This window comes from Balaenoptera ricei, chromosome 1, assembly GCF_028023285.1.
Source record: "Balaenoptera ricei isolate mBalRic1 chromosome 1, mBalRic1.hap2, whole genome shotgun sequence".
In the NCBI taxonomy this organism is placed as follows: domain Eukaryota; kingdom Metazoa; phylum Chordata; class Mammalia; order Artiodactyla; family Balaenopteridae; genus Balaenoptera; species Balaenoptera ricei.
Genome location: NC_082639.1, coordinates 115891641 through 115908993, shown reverse-complemented (window position 1 = coordinate 115908993; position 17353 = coordinate 115891641). Strand labels below are relative to the sequence as shown.

The 17353-nt window shown below is 37.0% G+C and overlaps 2 pseudogenes; both read left to right on the top strand.

Annotated features, from left to right (window-relative positions):
* The first annotated feature begins 267 nt into the window (after window positions 1-267).
* On the top strand, window positions 268-1207 carry LOC132352240 (olfactory receptor 10C1-like; annotated as a pseudogene).
* Window positions 1208-14418: 13211 nt separating this feature from the next.
* On the top strand, window positions 14419-15374 carry LOC132352236 (olfactory receptor 6N2-like; annotated as a pseudogene).
* The last annotated feature ends 1979 nt before the right edge of the window (window positions 15375-17353 follow it).

Sequence of the window (17353 nt, the reverse complement as noted above, 5' to 3'; positions counted from 1 at the left end):
TAGAGCACAGTATTATAGCATAGAAAAGGACTGAACTGGCCTCAGGAGCCTTGGTTTCTAGTTCCAACACTGTCAACAACAGTTCCAACCATGTGTACCTTCAGGACTGCAACTCCTCTATTGCAAAGTGAGGAACATTGCTTAGATAATGTTAAGTTCCTTTCAGGTGCTCACATTCAGTGTTCTTGACCCTAGGAAAATTTTCTGTATAGAGGAAAAATCCTGATGTTGTTAATCTTCTGTCTTTACCCCTTGCTCCTAGGAATCATGGATCATGTCAATCACACATGGACCCAGAATTTTCTCCTAGCTGGTTTCACTACCACTGGAACCCTGTGACCTCTTGCTTTCTTGGGGACACTGTGCATCTATCTCCTCACCCTGGCAGGGAATTTGTTTATCATTGTCCTGATTCAGACAGATTCTGGATTGTCCACATGTCCCATGTAGTTCTTCATCAGTGTCCGCTCCTTCTTGGAACTCTGATATGTCAGCATCACAGTTCCCATGCTGCTGCATACCTTGTTCCATGGGCATTCACCCATCTCATCAACTGTGTGCTGTGTCCAGCTATAGGTCTTCCATTCCTTGGGCATGACTGAGTGCTAACTGTTGGGTGTCATGGCGCTGGACCGCTACCTTGCCATCTGTCGCCCACTCCACTAACATGCACTCATGAGCAGACAGGTACAGTTATGGCTAGCAGGGCCCACTTGGGTGGCTGGCTTCTCAGCTGCACTTGTGCCAGCCAGCCTCACAACCACTCTGCCCTTCTGTTTAAAAGAGTTGGCTCATTACTTTTGTGACTTGGCACCATTAATGAAGTTGGCATGTGTGGACACAAGCTGGCATGTTAAAGTCCACATTGCAGTGATTGGCATTATCAATGCATGCAAACTTGTGCTCATTTTAGGACTGTATCCTTAGAGCTGTGCTGAAGCTGCCTTCAGCTGCCAATCATGCCAAGGCCTTTTCCACCTGTTCCTCCCGTATAACTGCAGTAGCGCTATTCTTTGGCTCTGCCTTCATTGTCTATGTAGGGCCACCTGAGAGTCACCCTGAAGGCACTGACAAGCTTATTGCCTTGGTGTACACTTTTCTTACTCCTTTTCTCAACCTCATTATTTATACTCTCAGCAACAAGGAAGTGAGGGAGGCTGTCATGAGTGTCACCCAAAGGATAAGGGCTATGTTGAAGAGACTCTGAGGATCAATCCATAGGCCATTCATTCGGTAAGGGTAGGCTTTAGTTGCTTAGTCAATCAACTAGTCAAATAATTTGTTAAATATAGTGCATATACCAATTTAAATGGTTTGAGGTCTTAGATAGGGACAAATTGGGAAATTTGTAGAGGGTGGAGAAATATGGCCTCTGAACCCATACTTGTCTAATATGGGTGAAAGATCACATAGCTTAAAAAATAATCAAATAATAATGATGCAAGTGCAAATACCAAGGTAGACTTAGAACTTAGAGAGAGACATAACTGTGTTTAAAAGAATTTGGAAAAAACTGACTGTGAGACTTTGCTCGAGATAGAATTCCTGGAGAAGCATTGAGAAAGTAGTAAAGGAGCTAAGTAGAAGGAAAAGTAAAAGAACTTCTTGGGTAAATGTTTAGATGTTGATCGGTGAGCCATGGGATGAGGGTTCATAAGAGCGTGGAGTTCAGTGTTTCTGGGTGAAGCCACCATAAAAGAATGTTTAAAGCTGGATCTCAAAATTAACTTTCTAACTGGGAAGATCAGGGGGTTAGAAATGAGGGTCCTGGGTGTGCTGATGGTTAAATGTGAGTTATAGAAATGTATTCTGCTCTTTGAATTTGAAATCGTCAGTTAGTCAACAAGGCAACATTATTGATAGGGTTCTTTGAGTGCAAAACTAGGTCTGGGAACCAAGAAGAGATATAAAAAGGAGGCACAATTTGTTTTCAAAGAGCTTATAGTTTTGTTGTGAAGAGTCAATTGCCTTCTTTCTCTCAAACACACACACACACACACACACACACACACACACACACATGCTCTATACCCCAGCAGCAACATATTGATTAATATCAAGAGATAGATTTTTCTATTTTAATTTGTGTATATCTGTGATGGTAGAGGTCATAGAAAGTGGAGGGAAGGAGTGCACGGATTGGCAGAAAAGGAATGAGGAAAACAAAAGTTTCATAGAAGTTTATTCTGACATTTTCCTCAAATCTCAGATTTTGGGATCCTAAAACCCTAGGCACTCGGTTGGTACTTTTCTGAAAGTTCTCTTCAAATAAGACATGAAACTGTAGTATCCCCCTTGGAGATTCTTTGTATCAGGATAACATCGTCACAACTATACTGAAAATACAAAAGGAAAACTCATTTTAAAAAGAATTCTCCTGGGCAGCATTTTTTGAAATGATTGAGTAAATGAGTTTAGGGTGTCCTGAACTAATGATGTTGAAATACTTTATTTCTATTGCAAGGATAACTTGGTGTTTATTTTAATTTATATTACTGGGAGAAAATGTGTGTGGAGTGACATACAAACTATTCTTCCCATAGAATAACTCTCCTTCTTCTAGAGAACATGACTACCATGAGACTTAACAAGGATTTCTCTGGTGAGCCTTTCTGCTCTAGGCTTCTTGCCATCTCTCCTTTCCAAAAGTAGGAGTGGGTTCTCTGCTTCCCAGAACCATGATTTTACCATGCTCTTACTTATACTTGAATATTTTGTGTCCATTTTCTCATTAGATCTCCAATAGCAGGTAAATGGATGAATGTCTTTCCAAATTCAGTTAGTAGGTAAAGAATCTGAACTCAATTCAAAAAGTTTAACTTTACTGAGCAAGAAGAAAGAACAGCATTTTAAAAAACAGAGGGTCTGATTCTGCTGGCTGAGTCTTCACCCTCCCTACCATTCCTGTCAACTATGGATTTTTCAGTCTGTATGAACCCAGGAATCAGGTCACAGATGACTTTTTTACTTAAATGTAGGTTAGCTAGAGAAAATCCTTTAAAATATGATTTATATGAGCCTGCATAGTCAGTATTAGAAAGGTATTTTTTCCCTACAGTCATATAGTTCTAAAAATAAGAAATTATAGGTAATTTCTTTAGTTCTTTGACTCAGTGAACAAATCATTAAACCTTTTTGAGCTTTCCCCAAACACAAGGTGATTTGAAGTAAGTTCAAGTCTGAGAGCCATTGATGTAATCTGGTGAAATTGGAAGAGGAACTGGGCAGGTGTAGCCCAGCCCTTTTCTCTGTTCCTATTCTTGGGAACCAGCCTGCCTAGTTTGTGTGTTATGCTCTCTGCCATGGAGTGGAAGGAACTTGTCCCCATGGAGGAGGGCTGTGGTTTTCAGTGTTTCTTGGTAATCAGGTGCGGGAACCATAAGGAAAGTTAACACACCCACTATCATAGTAAGATGTTTGAAAACCCTCTCCAGAGTAAATATATACCAGGCAGATATATATTCCATTGAAGGAACATAGAATACAGATTGACTTTAAGCTCATGTCGAATTAAACAAATGCTAAACTATAATATAAGGCTTACTGAAAATTTGTACCCTGGTGACCATAGTTAATGATACTGTATTGTGCGCTTGAAATTTGCTAAGAGGGCAGGGTAGATCTTAAGAATTCTTATAACAAAAAGGGAAAGAAAGGAAGGAAGGGAGGGAGGAAAGGAAAAAAGAGAGAAAGGGAGAAAAATCATACTGTGGGAGGTAATGGATATTTTAATTAGCTTGATTGTGGTGATCATTTCACAATGTACACCTATATTGAAACATCAAGTTGTATGCTTTAAAAATATACAATTTCTATTTGTCCATTATATGTCAATAAAACTAAAAAATAAATTAAAAGTCTCAACACAGTTAAGAGAATTAATACTATGTAGACTAGTTTCTAAACTGTAGACTAGTTTCATGATATAATTAAATTAGTAAATATCCTTATGTTTGACATTAAAAAAACACTTCTAAACAACTTATGAATCTAAGATGAAATTATAAGAGAAAGTAGAAAACATTTAGCCCTGAACAATAATAAAAATTATAATTTCAAAACTGATAAGATAAAGCTAAAGTGATTCTTCGAGAGAAATTCATAGCCTTAAATGTTTACATTATAAAAGAAAAAATGTGCAAAATTGATTAGTCAAGCAAACATCCAAATTAGGCACTTAGAAAAATATATTAGGGAGAAAAAGCAAAGAAAGTAGAAGGAGGAAAAATATAAATATGGGAGCAGAAATTAATATAATAAAAATAAATATATAGCAAAGAGGATATATAAATCAAAAAGTTGGTTCTAGGAAAAAAATTAAACCCCTGACAAGACTAACAAAGAATAAAAGGGGGAGAGGAGTAAAAATAGGAAATAATAAGAATAAAAAATTGATTTAACTACAGGTTTAAACTACAAAGTTTAAAGTGATAAGATGATAGTATTAACAATATATGTTAAGTAATTAAAAACTTAATTAGCTAGATTCATTTTCAGAAAATTGAAAATTACCAATATCAACTTCAAAAGCAGTAGAAAATCTTAGTAATATTGAATTAGAAGTTAAAAATATTACTAGAAAAAAACCATTGGGCCCAGATGGCTTAACAAGAGAGTTCTACCAAATATTGAAGAAAAAGGTAATTCCTATTTTTATAGAACTCATTAATAGAACAAATATACTGGAAGTACAATTCAGCAAAGCATTTTATGAAGCTTGCTGGTTGCTGGTTCCAAAATAAATAAAACCAGCATATGAAGAAAATAATCACAGGCCGTTCTCGCTCATTAACATCAATGCAAAATTCTCCCTCCAAATAATCCTAAACCAAATTCAATGATCTATATTAAGTGATGATAACTGAATTTGGTTTATCTCAGACATGCAAGATTTACTTAACATTTGAAAAGTGAATAATATGATTTATAATATTAACAGATTAAAAAAGAAAAACCATGATGAATATCTCTTGATTCAAGAATAAAAAAACATTCAATAATAATTCATAATTAAAAAGTAAGAAACAATAATAAAATTACAAATGAAAAAAGACTTCCTTATCCTGATAAAGGGCACTTTCTAAAATCATACAGCATAACTAATAGTGATGTGTGAAAAGCATTTCTTTTAAGATCAAGAACAAAATGAGATTAATGGATAATACAATTTCTAGTCAACATTTTATAGGAGCTCCTGGCTATTGAAGCAAATAAGCAAAAAGAGTAAAGAAATTAAAAGTATAAATACTGGATAAAACTTTAATTATTTTTAGATGGTATTTATGTTGAAGCATAGATAACCATGGATAAATTATTAGCATCATTATGGTTGACCAGCTTGCTAGATACTACTCAATGAAAAAAAAACAAAAACAACTGTATTATTGTATAACAGCAACAATCATAAAATACAATGAAAGAGACAATTTATAATATATATATAGTACTTAAAAGATATTCAAACTCAGCCATAAAAAGGAACGAAATTTGGTCTCTTGTAGAGACGTGGACGGATCTAGAGACTGTCATACAGAGTGAAGTGAGTCAGAAAGAGAAAAATAAATATCTTATATTAACGCATATATGTGGAACCTAGAAAAATGGTACAGATGAACCGGTTTGCAGGGCAGTAATTGAGACACAGATGTAGAGAACAAACGTATGGACACCAAGGGGGGAAAGCCGCGGAGGGTGGGGGTGGTGGTGTGAAGAATTGGGAGATTGGGATTGACATGTATACACTGATGTGTATAAAACTGATGACTAATAAGAACCTGCTGTATACAAAAAAAAAAAAAAGATATTCAAAACTTTTTTGAAAACTCATAAATTTGTATTTAAAGTCATTATATAGCTCTTTTATATGTGATGATACAGAACACATTCATGGATGGGACATCAATATTAGAAAAATATTTCTTCTCTCTAAATTGGCCTATTAATAAAACAAAATCTCATATGAATTCCAAAAGCGGTGTGCATGGAATTTGACAATTTTTCCCAAGGTCAAGAATAGTCATGACATTCAAGAAAAAGAAAGAATAGAAAAGGTGGCACATTAGCGTGATGGGGGTTTCCACCAGGCATCAAGTGAGTCAGATTTACAAGATAATTTAGTTATACTCAGTGGCCTATGAAGGTGACAGTATTAGAATAAATTATAATTTAAGCTTTGATTTATATGGTAAAGAATTCTTTTGAATGTGATGCTTTTCTCTAGTGTTTCTTTTAGAAACAGAACTAAAATGGGCCATGTCGGAATGTATATTCCATATGAGAAGCTGAAAAATATTCAGAGATTGGAATCCTGAACAGTAGATTATAGGGTGCCTGTCACAAGTTTATAGAAAGTTCCACATAATGCTCAGTTTAAAACTTGCTAAAAGAATTAATTTTTTTAGATTCCTACAAACTCAAACAGAAGGGTGGAAGTTAATGTGATTATTCCTTTAGAAATTAAAAGCTGTTTTGAATTTTTATAATCTTTCTTCTTGTAAAAACAAAGGTTAAACTCTTTTTGTGTGTGGGGAAATCAGATACATCTGAAAGGACTAACTACAAAAACGAGTTATGACCATTCTTAATCTTTCATATTGGACATGCTTTATGACATCCTAGAATCTACCAAATAATATTTTATAGCTCATGAAAAAATGAAAGCTTAAGTTTTATGTGCATAATAAAAATTAACAGCAATACAGTCCTGTTTCTTTCCCTGAATTCGTAAAAGCAAAACAGATGTGGTCTGTGCTTATGGTAGACTTCTAAGCAGAGTCAACATTAATCTTATTGAAGAACTTTGCTTCAATTTGATTAGTATGCACAATTGTCTAGTTTTGGGGGGCTTATATAACTGTATTCTTATGCTTCTCCTATTTATAATAATCAAGAGATTTAGAAAAGAGTTTCTAAACAAACTTTGAGGTCCAAGTGATGGCTTTAGAGTTTCCTTTCAATTATAGTTTATTTCCTTCTTATAGTTTATTTCTTTCCTTTCCTCCTTATAGTTTATTTCCTTCTGACTCACTTGATGTCTGGTGGAAACCCCCATCATCTTAATATGCCAGTTTTTCCTTCCTCTAAAGGGGGCTTAGATGACATTTCACTGTGATCACTGCTCCTAGCAGGGTTTGCTGGTATTATCTCTGCCATCTATAAGTCATTTAAAGGGCACTGCCTTCCAGTTCTGCGAGGCAGGGCGTGGCTCTCTAAAATTCTACATTTGTTAGTTGCATAGAAGCCTAAATAAGAAAAACTCGTAGAAGAATATCTATTTGCTCTACATTCACTTAAGGCATTTTTGCAGAATGATTACTTTCTCAGTAGGGAAAGATATCTTTTCAGGGATCATGACAAATGGAAGCAGTCTCAAAACACTAGAGTCAGAGAAAAGTCATTCAACATAGTGTGTATGTTTGTGTGTGTGTGTGTACGTGCGTGCGCATAAAAAAGGTTCCCAAGCTACAGCCCTGGATCCAACTATGGCCCATGGACCAAATCAGGTATATAGCCTGTTTTTGGAAACAAACTTTGCTGGAACACAGCCACATACATTTATTTACATATTGTCCATGGCTACTTTTGTGCTGCAGCCACAGAGTTGAGTAGTTATGACAGAGACATAGGGCCTGAAAAGCGTAAAATATTTTCTATCTGGCTCTAATAAAGTTTGCCCACCCCTTCCCTACAGTATTTACATGTTATCCTATAATGTATAGACTGGTAAGCATTAAGTTGATTAAATTATAATCTTAGGACAAATTATATTCTCAGGACAAACTAATAAGTGGTCACTTACCATTTTCATGTTGGTTTTTAATTAGGCATCTCCCCACTGATGATTCTGATTCTGAGACAGTGTCCTTTGATGTTTTACACAATGCTTTTCTTAGCTCTACTCAATTATTATCAGGGCTTCTTACCATCTATTTCCTTTTGCCTACAGGATCCCAATCCTATGAACATGCCCTGGATATACCTGGGGAGAAAAGGAAAAATGTGGGTTGGGTGAGAGTATTGTTAGGACAGCTTATAGGTATAAAAATAACTTTTCCTAAAGAATGTTTATTTCAAAATGACTTTCAAAAAAAGGATCTAGGGGTCTGTCAGAGTGGTCTCTACTCAATCAACAGTGGACCTAATAACCTGGAGGAGAACCTAAATAGTATACCTGTAAAATCTGTGGATAAAGTTGGGAGGAATACACAAAAGGGCAGAGGGCAGAATCAGAATCTAAAAGCATCAGAAAGCACTAGGAAAATAGATTGAATCTCACAAGATGCACTCTAATGGAGGTAAGAAAGGGTCTTGTGCTTGGGTTTCAAAACAAAAAGAGCAAGTTCAATAACCATAATAAAACCCTCCAGACAAGTATAGGCAGGAAAAAAAATATTTATATCCATTTGAAAAACTGTACTGAATATCTTCTCTACTACAGGCATTGTATCAGGCAATAAAAATATAGCATGAATGGGAGTTCCCTGGTGACCTAGTGGTTAGGATTCCGGGCTTTCACTACCCTGGCCTGTGTTCAGTCCCTGGTCAGGAAGCTGAGATCCCACAAGCTGTGTGGTGTGGCCAATAAATAAATAAATAAAACGTTGAATAGACACACATAGAACAAACACAATCTCTGCCTTCATGAAGCTTACGTTCAGTGTGTAAATAGAGGATAAGTTATTAGAAATGGGAGGAATTCAGAAATACGCAGTTCTCTGGAATCATGTAATAGGAGAATCTGGTCTATCCTGGTTGTAAATGTTGTGTATATTTATATGTGTGTGTGTGGGGGGGTGGGTTATCAGAAAAGCTTTTTCTTAATTAATTCTTTCAACAAATAATTCTTGAATATCTACTTTGTGCAAGGAAAAATATTAGGCACTGAATGACGGTATTAAACACACTTGGTCTCTGTCTTCACTGACTTTATCATATATTGATGAAAAGAGAGAAATAAATGTATGAATAAGTAATTAAAATTTGTGCTGTGAAAGGAATGGCCAGGATGCAATAAACAGAAAAAATGCTGGAAGACAGGGTATTTATATAGTATGGTCAGGTCAGACCTCTTTGAATAAGAGATGTTAAAGTGGAGACCATAAGAATGAGGAGGCATTACCTTGGTGAAAGGGTTCCAAGGTAGAGGGATACAGTAACAGGATTTTTTTTTCTGGGACTGTCTCAAGCAGAGGGAAGTGTGATTAAAAAATGTAATAGATTTAACTGATTTCTACTTTTGTATGAAATCTTCGTAACCTTGTTGCTCTTTTCAGGGAGTGAGACCATGACAAACCAAAGCCAATCTAAGAAGGAGTGACCAGTATGTTGAGGAACTTTAACATACATGTAGATCAGCTGAAGTCTCTTCAGCTGCAAGAAAAGATAATCAAAGCAGGACATAAAGCCTGTGTTCTAGTATTTGTGGAACTTAGTGATATGTTGGATCCAGAAGATCGCCTCAGGACCAATGCATGGAAGTGACAAGGAGATGGATTTCCATTCATGAAAACTAAATTTTAAACAATCCAGAGTTGTACTTACTTTGGTTATTTTGTAATATAGTGAACTCCTTAATAGGGAAATTAAAAATTAATGTTGGAGACACTAAAAGGGAAATGATGTAATGGTTGGGAGGGAAAGAAAAAGGTTATGGGTTGTCTAGTCTGTACTAGACTTTGTAGTTTGCCCTTTATGTATTTTATCTGAGAAAGAGAAAGACAGTCAAATCTAGCCCGTGGTGTTCTCACAGAAAACCAACATCAGACAAGGTCACTGTCTGACCATGATGAAGAGGTGGGGAAAAAAGAAGACAGCTTGATAATCATGTATAAGCACATACAAAAACAAGATCACCATACAAATCAGAAAAAAAATTTCCCTTTCTTAGCTAATATGAGTGACTGCTGTTTCTTTATCAATTGCAAGTTTAGTCTACCTTCTGAATAAAATTCATTAAGATACCCAATCATAGAATTATCTCTAGTAACTGACAGGATCCAATCCAGACCAATTCCTGCTTCCTTGAACCTTCCCCTAAATCACCTAACACGAGCCCACATCCTATAATAATTCTTTTCTAATGACCCCTTACTGAAATGCTCCATGGTCCACATGATGTGTGATCTCCCTCACTGCAATAAACCCAATTTTGTTAAACTCTAGGTGTGTTCCTGTTCTTCGCCTGGAGGCATTGTCATGTCTCTGATTCTCAAAGCAACCCAAATATGCCATCTTTAAAGGTGAAGAAAATAAGGCTGTGAGATATTACGTAACAAATGTCTGCCCAGAGTTATCTGGAGGAATTTAATGAACAAACATCTACTCTACACCTACTAAGTGAAACAGGAATGTGTGTAGACACATTTTAGAACTAATACAGTTATTTTTTGTGTTTATTTTCACATAACCCCCACAACATACATTTATACATGAGACTATATAGATTCAAAGAGATAAATGACTGCCTAAGGGCACATAGGTAATGAGTGGTGGTCAGGGGTACAGGTCTTGAGATGGGCACCATTTGTGGCTATGTGTCCTTGGTTATGTTCTTTCAACCGCTGTCAACAATTCTGAAGGCAGCGTAGCTTAGAAGTGATGAGCACAGGTTCTGGGGTCAGAGTTCATAATCCTGACAAGGGTACTTACTAGCTGTGTGACCCTGGACATATTTTTAAACTCTCTGTGCCTAAGTCTCCTCAAACGTAAAATGGGAATAAGAATTGTACCAACCTCATAGAGTAATTATGAGGATCATATCAGTTAATACATGCAGTGTGCTTAGAACGATATGTTACCTAGCAAAGGATCAGTAAATGGTTATTTTATGAGTGCCGGATTGAAATTAAGATTTCTGAGGCTCTAAAACCTATTTTTTTTTTTTTTTTTCAGAACAAGCAGCTCTTATCAGAAGGGCTTCTCAAAGGAAGAACAATGTTGGGCTGGATCAGGCACATGATCAGGAAAAGTCATTGTTTGAAAAGATGAGGAAATATACAAAGTCTCTTTGGACTTGTGAGGTGAGACAAGGAACTGTGAGTGCATGTGTTTATGGAAAGAGTTGTAGGAGGGTTGGGGGTCATTTCTGCAGAGTCCAAGAGTCTGTGCTGAGAAGTCACTGGAGATGGGGAGAGGGGAAGTGTTGAAAAAGGGGAGATAAGATAGCAAGCATTTGAGGAAAGGCTTCTCTGAGCCCACCTGGTGGAAAACAGACATGGCCTCTCTCCACGTGCCCTCCCCGGAGCCTCTCCTGAGCCTGATTCTCATCTGCCTCTGGGGCCGGAGGTCTCGCCCTTGCCTGTGCCCCTCGTGGCCTGAGACAGTCAGGGTTAGCTCTGGGGACTCTGCCCCATGGGGATAGAACTTGCTGAAGAAGAGGAAAGGTTCCTGGATATAGTCTCCATCTCCCACATGTATCTGAGTAAAGCAAGGCAAAGGCAGATACTGAATGAAGTTCAGTGGCTGGTAGGTGATCTGGGGATCTGAAAGGTGGGACTTATAATAAAGTATCTGAAAACATAATATTTTGAAGTTAGAGAGTTGGGTTAGTGGAAAGATGACTTAAATAACTGGGACTTGGCATGTCCAATTCTGAGAATCAGAGAGTATCAGATTTAGAAGAAATTTTAAAGGTTATCTTGTCTACTGTCCTCCTGTTTGATACTTAATTTACACTGTACAACCAAGAGATTGGCTAATGGCTATTTTGAGAGACAGGAAGTTTCCCTATGTACTGCCATAGACTGGTTACATCTGGCATGGATGGCGGAGAGTAGAGATTTCTTAGAGTATCATTCATGACATAGGAACTGAACTAAGAAGGTCTAATGAGATATTATATCATCTCAGGAGCAGCTGTATTTGAAAAGGTTTCACCTAGAGAGGGCTGTACACAGGCTCTCTAACTGTGGGGTGGAGGAGCGGGGGTTAAAGACACTTGGTGATGTAACAGTGTAAGATCTAGAGGTCTTCAAAATGCTCCTGAAATTATTCCATGTTTGTAAGAATTTACTCAACCTACACATACAGTTAGCTTCAAAAAAGCTAATTTGTAGAAAGATAAAACATCATCAATAAACTTACTATACCCAAAAGATGATCGAAATATTTCTTGGATTTAATTTTTCTGGGTGGGTGAGAGTAATGATGACTTTTTCAACAGGATTAGGGGAAGGGAGGCAAGACAAAATTTGAGATGCTAAGTTTAGATGTATTAAGCCTGAGATGCCTAGAGGACAAGAAGGATGTGTTCAGATGTAATTGAAAAACATAAATTTAGTCTACAAAAATTTAAGTATATTCAAGAAACATTGAGTTCACAATTCTATGCTCATTTTTCTAGGCATTGGTGGGGGATATACAAGAATTAATAATGTACTACATGTACTCTCAAAGATCTTACCAATTTATGGGGAATACAGATTCATTATAGAGGTAATATTGTTACAATATGTTAAGTGGACACTGTAAACAATATGAGGACATAGAAGAAGGAATAAGTAACATTTTCTGGGGGATTCAGGAGAGGCTTCACTAAAGAGCTAACATTTGACCTCATTTTGAAGGATGAGAAGCAGTTACCAGATGGAGAAAAGAGGATGAGAGGTAAACTAGAAGCAAATGGTTAGGAGGAGCAAAGGTGCCAGATTGTGATCAAGCAAAGATTTCTGTTTTGGCGTATTTGTCCCCTGTTATTAGAGAGGTAAATATACAGTTCCTTTAGCATAGGAGAGATTCAAGTAGAATGCCTTAAACACTAATTGCTTTGAATTAGTTTAGCATTTAAAAATATCAAGTCCAGAAGTTAATTTCCACTGCAGGACACTTGGGTTTGGGAGCAATGTTTTGATTTAGGTACCTGGTATGAGTTGAAGGGAAAGTATTGGGGGTGTCTACTAACTTTTAAGCAATTGTTAAATTAGTTTGACTAAACAATTAGTTTGCATTGAATACCTTTAATGTGTTAAGACAAATGTTAGGATTACCAAAAGAAGCAAGAGACTGCAGTTTGTCAGTTTGGTGGCTAGAATTTAGATAGCCCTCACCAAATGCAGTGTGATCTACGCAGGATATGGTGTGACTGACATTGGTTACCATTTTTATGCATTTAAAGTCACATTGTTTGTGTTCTTTTAGTTGTGATGGTTTCTTTTCCTTTTTCTTTCTTTTCTTTTTGCACCTGCTTCACTCTGTGCTTGAGAACAGTTAGAATGTCTAATACTTTTTCCTATGAAATATCACCAAGCCAGCTATGTATTTCTCACCTATAGTTGTTTTTCTGAAAATGCAGGATTTATGCTAATTGCCACTTTATTGTGTTCATTTTTTAGTCTGCATTTTCTCACCCTATGTGTTAACACCCTACTCATCTTTCCATCAGCAATAACGACAAGGCAAATTCACACCTTCACCTCTGAGCTTGAGGTTAGAATAGTTAAATATCAGTGAAGTTTTAAAAATCTACATATGATTACATCATTCATCTGCCTAACGTTCTTTAGTGGTTCCCCCCACCTTTTGGGGTAAGGCCCCAAATGATTGGGTGAGCTTTCCCAGTTGCCTTACCATAAGGGGAGCATGCATTTCCTTAACTAAGGCTGCTTCCCGCTCAGTGCCTGCACATGTGCTTTTTGTCTAAAATGGTTCTTTTCCCCTTTCATGTAACTCTTACTCTTACTGAAAATTCTGCTCAAATCCTTCCTCCTCTGAGGAGCCTTTCTCAGTCATCCTCATCTGAGAAATGGGCCCCTCCATTAGCACTCTGTAGTGCTCTGTACTTCACAGGCTATATCAAGATGACTGCTTTGTCGGCTTCCCCAGGAGGGTGCAAGTGTCTGGTCGCAGAGATTATACCTTGTTTAATTCTGTACTCCTTATGCCTGACACATGTGTATCCAATAAGGTTTAGAGAAGTGAACTGAACAATTAGAAAAGCCTTGCCACTGCATTAGTCTCATGGACAAAATTCATCCTTTGAGACCTGACTGAAGGAAAAACTATGAATATAATGTTAGGGGAGGGTCACATAGTATAGAGGTAAATACCATGGGATTAGAGTGCATAAAGTCAACTTCCGTTTCTGTGACCTGGTATCTATATGAAACCTCACTATTCTCTCTATTCCTAAATTTTATCATCTGCAAAATAAGTATAACAATGGTACTTATCTCATTGGATGTGTGAAAATTAAGTAAATATTGAATGCAAAACACTTGTAAAATGCTCGATGCACGGTGAGTGCTGATAAGAGTTAGCGATTACTATTTTTAGGGTAGTATAAATAGTAGTAGCTGTGGTAGTAGTAATTAAATTTCTCCTTTAAATAAAAAAAAACAAAACAGTAAAGAGAAAGTTCTGAGTTGGATTTTGCAGTCACCTCAGTCTAGCTTTTTCTCCTTTCCTTCCCCACCTCAGCCTCCCATGGAGCCACACAGCCATTCAAGCCTGGCTGAACTTGTGCTCCTTGGTTTCCCCAAAGTGACACATGTCAGGGGCTGGCTTTTTGTCCTGCTGCTATTGGCATACCTGTTCACTATCAGTGGCAACATGGCCATCTTTTTAGTCATACGATTGGATGCAGCCTTATACACACACCTATGTACCACTTTGTCAGTGTTCTCTCCTTCTTGGAGCTATGGTATACAATCACCACCATCCTCAAGATGCTAGCTAATCTTCTCAGTGATAAGAAGACCATTTCTTTTTCAGGATACCTACTTCAGACTTACTTCTTCCACTCCCCAGGGGCCTCTGAATGCTACCTTATTACAGCAGTGGCCTATGACCGATCCCCGGCCATCTGCTGGCCCCTCCACTATCCTGCAATTATGACCCCCACACTCTGTGCCAAGATGACTGCTGGTTGTTGGACTTGTGGCTTTCTGTGTCCCAATTCTGAAGTCATCCTGGTCTCCCAGTTCCATTTCTGTGGCTACAGTGAAATCCAACACTTCTTCTGTGACTTTCCACCTCTTCTGAGCCTGGCCTGTGAGGACACATCCAATAATGTCCTGGTGGATTTGCCATCAATGCCTTCATCATCCTTATCACTTTCCTCTTTATTATGGTGTCTAATGGAAGAATCATTGGGGGCTATATTGAAGACAAAAACAACAGCAGGAAGAAAGAAGTCCTTTTCTATATGTGCCTCACATCTTATTGTGGTCCTCATATTCTTTGGGATCATCATCTTCATGTATATGCGACTAAAGAAGAGCTAGTCACTGACCCTTGATTGGACACTTGCTGTAGTCTACTCTGTACTAACGTCACTGGTCAACCCAATTATCTACAGTCTTCGTAACAAGGGACTCATTAAGGCCATTAAGAGAACCATCTTCTGGAAGGGAGAGATAGTTAGTCCCACCCACCATTGACTTTTGACCAAGGTCCTTCCTCCATTTCACTGTTGATATCATAAAAGTTCTATGTACCTTTGTCCTGACCTTGAATAATCTTCTCATCATCACACATGCAATGAATCCCATCTCCTCTTACCTTCTCAAAGGCTTTATTTCTTTATGTTTTCTTCTATTTCCTACATCTTTATGCTTTTATTTTTTTACTTGAACAGTGCATTCTGAATTTAAGAATACTTTAGTATCTCCATTCTTAAAATTAAGCATACACATTTCCTTGGTCACACATTTCCAGCTAGCTAGCAGTCTATTTCTCTGTTCTCTTTTCCAGTCAAACTTCAACATGATTAATGGTGCAATCTCTCTCCTGTTCTTCACTTCCTATTCAGTTTTCAACCCATTTCAATCTGGCTTTGGCTTCGACCTTTCAACCAATATTTTGCCAAGGTCATTAATGACCTCCACACTGCCAAATACATTAGACCCTTCTTGTCTTTCCTCTTTCTTGAATTCTTGATACACTTAACCAACTCCTCTTCAAAAAAAGTTTGTCTCTTAGATTCTATGTTATCAGTGTCTGTTAATTTTCTCCTTATCTCTCTAATTGGTCTTTATCAGTCTTCTTTGTCTTGTAGCACTGTCTTCCTAGATGCTCAGAGTTATTCCTATGGATTTAAATTTCATCCCTACCTATGCCAACAACTCTTGAATTTATATCTCCAAATCAGAACTCTCTTCTGAGCTTTAGACTTATACATCCAAGTGCCTCTTAACAACTCTAGCTGGATGTATTTCAAGAATTTAAAAATTAACTGGTCAAAAATGAAGATTTCTTTTCTTCCTAGGCTCTTCAAGAGTTCTTATAAGATTATAATTTTTCATTCTTTGAATGTTTGATGAAACTCACAGGTAAATTTTCAATTTTCCAGTCCTGAAAGCTTGATGCTTTTGTTTCTCTGTGCTTGGGTCAGAAAATTTCAAATAATTTATTTCAATTCTTCTTCTTCTACCCCTGCATTATTAACACATGCCAATCCTTCTTCAAAATATACCCTCAAATCTGTTTGTTTTCCTCTTTCCCTTTAGTGTTAATATCCTGGTGTAAATCTCCAGTATCTCTCGACTGGATTAATACAATAATATTCTACACACTCTCCTTGCTCCTACTCTTGTTCTATTCTAATATATTTTCCATATAAAACTAAAGTGACATATTTTAAAACTGAATTGGATATGCCATTCTCTAAAACCGTGAAAGATTACCAATTGCACTTTGGATAAAATCCAAAGCCTCATCAAACTTTATAAGATTCAACAAAATTCTCCCATTCCTTCTTCTCCAACATTGACTCCCACCTCTTCTCCATCAGTTCGCTCTTACCCAGCCACATTGTCACTCTGAGTTCTTCAAATAAATTAAGATCTGTATGGCTTCAGAAACTTGACACTGCCCCCACCCCCAACCCCAGCAACACTTCAATTGGCTCACTCCTCTTTGCATGAGTTTCTGTTCAAATGTCACTTTTAAATGACATTATCTTTTCAAGGACTTCTGCACACTCATCTTAATTTATGCTACTTATTTTTCTTTTGAAGAATTTTTTTCCTTCAAAATATGTATCAAAATTTAAATGTGTATGCACATTTGTGTATATGTAGATATAGTTAGATATAGATATAATTTTTCAGTTTTTCCTACAAGTCTATAAAATATATTTAGTCTAAAATCATGTCAGTTTGATACAGAGTGAAGTAAGTCAGAAAGAGAAAAACAAATACCGTATGCTAACACATATATATGGAATCTTAAAAAAAGAAAAAAAGGTTCTGAAGAACCTAGGGGCAGGACAGAAATAAAGACACAGATGTAGAGAATGGACTTGAGGACACAGGGAGGGCGAAGGGTAAGCTGGGACGAAGTGAGAGAGTGATATGGACTTATATATACACTACCATATGTAAAATAGATAGCTAGTGAGAAGCAGCCGCATAACACA